The sequence below is a fragment of the Callorhinus ursinus genome, unplaced genomic scaffold, assembly GCF_003265705.2.
Source record: "Callorhinus ursinus isolate GAN/ISIS: 27379988/994484 unplaced genomic scaffold, GSC_fseal_2.0 scaffold1, whole genome shotgun sequence".
NCBI lineage: Eukaryota > Metazoa > Chordata > Mammalia > Carnivora > Otariidae > Callorhinus > Callorhinus ursinus.
In genome coordinates this window covers 86,712,190-86,720,416 of record NW_027397063.1, presented here as the reverse complement: position 1 = coordinate 86,720,416, position 8,227 = coordinate 86,712,190, and the positions used below count along the sequence as shown (strand labels likewise).

At 35.8% G+C, this 8,227-nt stretch overlaps 1 long non-coding RNA gene across 1 annotated transcript; it reads left to right on the top strand.

Moving 5' to 3' along the window:
- Window positions 1–2,791: 2,791 nt before the first annotated feature.
- LOC141370193 (uncharacterized) lies at window positions 2,792–7,585 on the top strand. Its single transcript, XR_012374046.1, has 4 exons — window positions 2,792–2,913; window positions 4,836–4,951; window positions 5,318–5,511; window positions 7,454–7,585. It is a non-coding gene; the product is annotated as an uncharacterized lncRNA (long non-coding RNA).
- Window positions 7,586–8,227: the final 642 nt, after the last annotated feature.

The window sequence follows — 8,227 nt, the reverse complement described above, 5'->3', positions numbered from 1 at the left end:
CTTTCTTTATTCTCTGAAAAGTACAATTCAGTAAAACTTTTATTTACAGCTAGAAAAGAAAAAAAGAAAAAGAACATCTGCCAGGGTCAAAATGTGGAAAAGTGCATATTTACAATATTTCAGCAGTCAACATGATGTTATATTGTTTATGGCTCAAGTTTACTTCATTTCCAACAATAAATAATACTCATTCTTTAAGTCCAAATATTCACTAGAGTAAAGGCAATGATTTGTTCGGAATGTACATATGCATTCTTTGCTTATTTGCCTGAGAACAGATTAAGGCCATCGATGCTTTATAAAAATATTCATGCATAAAAGAAACTAAATAATTTTTAGCTTATTTTAAGATTAGCTTTTTAAAATATATTTGAATATACAAATAAATGTGAAAACCAGTCATCCAATCTGCAAATGTTCAGTCTCACCCAAATGCAAATTTTATTAGGGCTAAAACCTAAAGATGTGTTAATATGGTTTGAAAGGCAACTTTCTAAAATGTATAATCTGACCAGCAATAAGTTCACTACATTAAACAATTGGCAATTATTAGAAAATGTTTGTTTAAGATTTATTTATTTATTTTAGAGAGAGCACATAAGCAGGGGGAGGGGCAGAGGGAGAGAATCTCAAGCAGACTCCCCCCGGAGCCCCCAGTATGGCCCCTGGGAGGCTCAATCCCACAATCCTGAGACCATAACCTGAGTTGAAATCAAGAGTTGGCCACTTAACTGACTGAGGTTCCCAGGCACCCCTAGAAAATATTTTTTTATTTCTAACCTTTGGAGCTTTATTCAGTGGTTATATGTGAGGAACAAATACAGAAGCTCAAGTTGTTTTACGGTTTACTTTTGATGCTTTTCTGAAATTAGAGCTGAAATGTCAAATTGTTTTGCCTGGTTATAATTGATGTTCTCTTTTTTATTTGGGGCGAAATTTTTATGTAAGTGAATTTCTCTGTAACATTACAATCAATATCTGGCATATTGGCCTATGTAGGAAAAAAATAGAGATGAGGAAATTTAAAAAGGGAAAAATAAGCAAGCAAAATCTCACCAAATAAGATCAGAAAAAACAATCAAATTCTGGAAACAAATGATTCAAAAGTTGAAGAGACAGGGCATTTTAAGAAAGGCTTATGAGTTAGAAAGGATGGGGTTTCAGGTGCGTTCCAGACTGAGGGTGTTTTAGATCAGACAAGCTAGAAGTAACCCCAGAGGAATGATAATAGAAGAAGAATCTGAAATGGATCATAAAATAATAGTCAGAACGAGGAACTAATTTTTCAATTATGTGATGCAGTTGTGCTCCTTGCTAGTTGAGAACAGGGAATCCTGAGACTTGGATGTTTAAAGGCTCTGGTCGTATCTGAGAAGACTTAAAAATAAAATCTTAAAATTAAAAAAAAAACCCTAAAGGATAATGTTTTAGATGAAACGAAACTCAGTTTTTTTAAAAAAAAACTTTGGTCCCCTATATTCATGCTCTTTAATCCAAAGGACCAATGAAGATTTAATATTAAAAAAGGCAAAAATATCATCTAGAATTTTGTGACATTTGGCAGGAGGTAGAGTGTTTTGTGTCCAAATGACCCTCATTTAGATATTTTATGGTGACCCTTCACCTTGGCTGATTGATTGCATTTTTTTTCTCTCTTTTTTCTTATCTGCAATTCTTACATTGGTACCCTTTCCAAGGTTAATTGAGACACTGACCTTTTATATCTGCAGCTGCTCATGTAGTTACAGAACAGTGAAATGTAGTAAAGTCAGCGCTGCAGGCCACCCAACTTAACAGCTCAACAAACAGAGGAAGTCAAACTGAACCAAGGATAGCCAAAAACCCTGACCACACAACCCCAGGTGTCCATCTAAGGAAAAAGTGGGCAAAGGGTCTGTCACTACTCCTCAGCCAATTATGCTAGAAAAGATCACCTCAAAACTCAGGCCAAATAGATTATTTTGTAGCTGTAAGGTTTCAATTTGACATCTTCTGGCGCATGTTTATTTTCCTCCCAAGCAATTATGTCTTAGGAAACAATGTCCAGGATAGTAGAGTTCTAGAACAGTAGTGTCAAAGGAGACTTAAAGACGATCACTTAGAAAATTGTTTACCTGATAGGACATGCCAGGGTAATAGTGTCACTGGTGGTGATAAAAACCCCTAGACCCCACTCATCCATCTAGTCAAAGTATCATCGAAGAGTTCAAGCAAATGTCCTGAAATATTCTGTCATTTAAAACATATTTACAGTGATTTTTCTGCCTTCTGCCTGCATTGCGGTTACCACTTCTCTTGCCAGTCACGTGGATTCCTTTTGCTTGGGAATGCTCTTTCTTCTGAAGTTCTAGAAGAACAAAAACATTACGGAGGCTAAGACTACCTCCTCTTTGCAGCTATGAAATGCTCACTAAATGGAATTTTTTGGCTCTTCTCAAGCTGTTTTGTTGTTGTTGTTGTTCTTCGGGTTCTCTGTTGATTCAGTCAGATTGCTGTTTAAACTGGGAAAATAGCAGATATCTCTTTTTCTATGCTTATAAATGCACTTGGAGATTATTTGCATACTTTAAAAATAAATAACAAGCATAAGAGAAGCATGCAAGAAAACATAAATCCAAACATGGGCCTCAATCTTTCTGTGTTATAGTTTCCTTGATGTTTGTCCTGTGTAGCCTGAGACACAGAAAATGATTAGTAGAACAGTTGTAACTTGGAAGTGAGGCTTATGGGCACTATTGAACTATGGTTCAATTCCTGTCTCTTAAATAACAGAAATGTCCTTTTCCCCTTCAGACCTTGATGAATGTGAGAGTGGAGAAATCCGCTGTGCCCAACTATGCATCAACTATTTAGGAAACTACAAATGTCGACATCAGGAAGGCTTTATCAGTTCTGATGGTGATGGATGTGAAGGTAAATTCCTGAGATCTAACATGAAATCATTATGTGATGGGGCAATCCATGCAGGAAGAACATCTGAGGCCAAGGGTTAGGGGAGGAAAGGGAAGATTTTGACACTAAGGGACTTGACTTTGTATGTGCTTCTACCATTTACTATTGTATGAACTTGGGCAACCCTAACTGCTCTGAGTCTCAGGTCCTCATCAGTAAAGTGAAGACAATAATAGGATTAGTGGGTAAATTAAGTAAAGTAATAAATGTAAAGTGCCTAGTACAGTGATTGACATTGAGAAATCACTCCTCTAAAAGTAGTTATTATAATATTCATTGGCCCATAATCCTTGTTACCTAATTTAATATATATAAGCAAGTGAGAGATTTGGGCAGGCCATAGTACACTGCCATAGGAATCACTCAGGGCAAGCTTGACTGGAATTAATGTTGGTTCCTGAAAGTCATTTTAATTAGGGAGTCATAGCAAAAGGATTGCCAGTTCATGAGCCACAGTCCAAATCTTTACTGGAATCCTTTATATATCTGATATTAATCTAGCTAATGCAAGCTTTAAGATGAGTCATTTTATAATCTCCTAACTTATTTGTTAAAATTGGTTCACTTACCTTTCAGATGATTTTTAAATCATATACATATATATAAATATAGGAAATTTAGGTGAGTAGTATTAATTCACCTTTTTTATACTATTAAGAATGGCTCATGTAAGTCATTGCTGTAATTTATTTCTTAAAGTTTATCTTAAATATATAACCTTTAAATTTTCATTTATGATTATTATTATTATTATTTTGAACCACATTTTTTAAATAAAAGCAAGGATTAAAGAATTGATATCTATTTCAATAACATAAAATTATGTACGAAGGCTTTAATGCTTCAGAGAGAATAGTGTTTCTTTGCTTAAAGAAACAAATTACTACATTCTGTTGAGGATGATAGATATGTTTCTTCATATAGAAAGCCAAGCTCCCCAGCCTTGCAATGTAGATAACAGCAAAGAATACAAAACTATATCTATATATTCTAAACACAGTAGAGTATATTACCATTTACCACATTCCATCCAATTAACAGGGCCAAAAAAAATTGAATTTCATGTACCATCTGCTTTTAAGTAGAGTGAGCCAAGAGATGATTGTATGGCGTGAATGTACATACTTGGGTACACACATCCAAATGGAAAATGTATCCAAAATCTGAAGCAAAACTTAGATACTCAGCTTTATAAGTGAACTTTTAGTATTATAAACACATTGACCAAAGTCTAGGCTCAGATGTGGACATATACCATCAGTAAGTCAAATGAGATCAAGGGCTGGGTTTCTTCCATCTTAAAATTCTCCACAAGCCTTTTTTTTTTTAAGATTTTATTTATTTATTTGACAGAGAGAGACACAGCAAGAGAGGGAACACAAGCAGGGGGAGTGGAGAGGGAGAAGCAGGCTTCCCACAGAGCAAGGAACCTGTTGCAGGGCTCGATCCCAGTACCCTGGGATCATGACCTGAGCCGAAGGCTGATGCCTAACTGACTGAGCCACCCAGGTGCCCCTCTCCACAAGCCTTGTACAGAATTACACATGGAATAAATGCTTCACCATAGATGCTGAATAATTCAAGAGTGATAAACATTCTATAAAGTGGTGCAATCAGACCATTGAATTTCTTTTAAGTTGTAAATTCTTCATCAAAATCTTGTGAGCAAGGTTTTAGGAAGAACTTGTCTATGTAGATGAACTATAGTAAACTTGGAAATCAGTGGAAGAAAAATAATTGGCAGGGTATACTTGAGGAAGAATTCAGGGACAATGCCTTCTATATGGCAAAACCTTGACAAGGGGAACACAATTATGTCCATGAATTCATAGTCTATTTTATCTCTCAACACCTAAAAACAGGCATTGTTTAAATTTTCTTAGATGCGGATGAGTGTCTGCATGTCAGCATAGTCTGTGACCCACCAACTCTGCGGGGACATAGGACTGTTCCTGTGAAGAAAGCTACAGAATTGGAAGTGATGGAAAAACTTGTATGTGTAAGTCACTGTGAATAATTTCATTGTATCTCTTCTAAACTACTTCAACCCTCATCTTGTTCTTGGAGAGCAACGGAGACCACATGTTCCTTAACTCAACCTGCCCTCCCCTTTCTGTCTTCACAGACTGAGCTCTTCCTTTTCCTTTTGTTCAATCTGCTGCGGTTTCAACTTCATGCTTGCTGCTTCTCACCTGCATTTACAAAAGCCTTTTTGAAAGGGCCTTCTCAAAGAGTTGCACCTTCCAGTCACCTCCTGCCCTGGCTGGCTGGTTCAAACTCTCTCATTTCTCTCATCAACCCCTGTTCAGTTTTTCCTTCTTTTAACCAGGATGTTGAATCCAGGTATTTTTCTGTGTGCCCTTAGCCTTAGATGATGGTGAGCTGGAGGAAGAAGAAGAGGAATTAGAAGTTGTAAGGTTTCCAGGCCTTCTATTCAAGAGCCCACCTCAACTGCTTCATGATGTCGCTACCTCTCTGCCTCCCACCATGAAGGTGAAGAAGATGAGGAGGATGAGGAAACCCATATTTGAGGGGAACTGAATGCTTTGAGCAAAATTGGTGAGTAAAAGAATTTATTTCATTATCCTCACCTCTTTATTTTTAGGTAATTCACATAAATTATCTTATAGGCAATTTCATTATCAATATTTAATGCCATTGGATGTTTTAACATGTAAGCAAGAAAAGTAGTACCAAAATTACTTTTTCACTGCTCCCTATCAAATTCACCATCCTTTATTTTTCTTCCTTTTGCACAATAAAGGTTGCTATGTAGGTATGTGTAGAAGTAAGGGTGCAGGGTGTGGGGGCCTGTTGAAGTGGATACAGTGAAATAGAGCTGGAAACTATCTTTAAATTAGCATAACGGGGAAAAAGATTGGATTGGGACCTTGTAGTTCTTCTAACTATTAAAACTCCACTAGAAGTCACTATTATATAGTTGAAATTTACCTCAAATAGCCTTAAAATCTAGATTCTTTCTACATTTTAAAATGCCAAGAAGCAATTGTTCATTATGCTGAAGTGGACCAAGAAAAATATCTTTAAAAATGGGAGCAGTTTCTCTTATACATCCACGCAACAGAACTGAAGCATCAAATCACTTCTGATCAAAATAAATTAGCATACCCTCTTTCAAACGGAACAGTTTGCAGCCAGTCTGCTGCCTCTTTTTTCTTTTCTTTGTAAAACAGAACTGCTCTTTTTGTTCTCCCTCTATTTGTGGTATTTTAACACTATCAAAGCTGGATGATTGCTCTAGAAAGAGTTGGTTAAAATGGCAGAGACATTTTTATGCTATGGTCAGTCCATAAGAATAATATCAATAAATGTGTCTGCATAAAATGGAAATGCTTTGATGTTTCTTAATTAAACTCCTGATTCTTTGGCTACTCAAAGGCAGAAGAGAAACAGAATAGAGACCTTGCTAAACATGACAGGCTTTCCATTAGGAAGTCTAGAGGAACCCCACCTAGAAACAGGAGCAAAACTTGAAATGGAATGTTTGTTAAAACAACTGAAATCAAATCTCTCCATTCTTACTCAAATTAAAGCAATTTCCCTGAAAAATAGAATGGAAAATCACATTATGGTACATTTATACAATAGAAAACTACACAGACATTAAGAAATAAACTAGCATGCACACAATATGGGTAAGTTTCACAAACATTCTACTAAATGAAAGAAGTTTGATACCAAAGACTGCTTTATATAAAGTTCATTTATATGAAGTTCAAAAATAAGAAACAAATAGTCTGTGGTGATGGAAGTCAGGATAGTGCTCAATTTGTGAGGCTAATGATTAAGAAATCATCAAATCACCTTTGAGTTTTTGCAGTGCTGGTAAAAATCTGTATCTTGACCTGGGTGCCATTTATAAGGGGTTATTTACATCGTGGAGAAAAATGTATGAAGTGTACACTTGAGTTTTATGCACTTGTCAGCATGCATATTAAATGTCAATAAAAAGGTTTACTTGAAGAAAAAACAACTTAGCATTTAAAAAAGCCTGGAAGAGGGGTGCCTGGGTGGCTCAGTCGGTTAGGCTTTGGCTAAGGTCGTAATCTTGGGGTCCTGGGATCGAGCCCCATGTTGGGCTTCCTGCTTAGCGGGGAGTCTGTTTCTCCCTCTCTCTCTGCCCCTCCCCACTGCTCATGCTTTCTCCCTCTCTCCCTCTCAAATAAATAAGTAAAATCTTTTAATAAATAAATAAATAAATAAATAAATAAATAATAAATAAAGCAAGCCTGGAAGGAAAAGCACCAAAGTGCCAGAAATGTTGATTATTTTTGTGTTCAAGAATCAATGGTAATTTCTTTTTACCTTTTTACTCTTTTAACCATTCTAAATAGTGTTTAGGATCTATATTCCAAGTTCTATTTTAAAAGGTATCATTGCTATTACTTTGCTATTTTCTTTTTCTGAGACTGTTTAAGAAATATGCCCAAGGATTTTTTTCTTTTCTTTCTTTCTTTTTTTTTTTTTTTTTTTTTTTTAGATAAAGGGTTTCATTCCCATTTTCAGTGATGTAGACAGTATGAGCCAACTAAGATGGTATCATAGTTCCACTGGTGAAAATCACATCTTCATACACAATTGCACTGTGAGCTGTGAGGACCTTATGAATGGGGGCAGATGCCAGGAAGGAAGGAGTGAGTACTCTTGCCCAGATGTCTGGGGAGATAATCTTTTCAATGACAGTAAATCATACTCTGGAGAATTGGTAAAAGGGTAATGAGTTCTTTACTCCTGGTAAATTACTGCTGTGTTCTCCTTTATACATGTTCTCCCTAAAATGTTTTAACAAGGTAAGCAATTGATATGGCAAGAAACCAATTTATTTGTTTTGCATAAAGGATGCTTATGAAACGTTAAGGTTTTAAGCTGAACATGTGACTAAAAGGGGAGATTTTTGTGTTACCTGGGAAACCTGATGTGCTGTCTCTTGTTTATCCCTGGAACATAAAAGTTAATAAAGGATCCTAATATTCTAGGCCTATAAAGATCCCTCCATTTAAATAAATCATTAAGCCCTGGCAAGCTATTCCCAATGAAGAAAAAAAAGAGTTTGTGTTACAAAGTGCAATTAATGGAACTGCTTGACTCCTTCTTTTTGTCTGTGTTTTTTTTTTCTTTTCCTTTTCTTTACAAAATGTGTTAATATAAGCCAATGACACTTTTAAGTTTATGTCTCTCATGAGAAAATATCAAAGATTTGAAAATGATACATTGAATTAATCGTTTCCTTTACATCTTAAATGGAGGTACACTT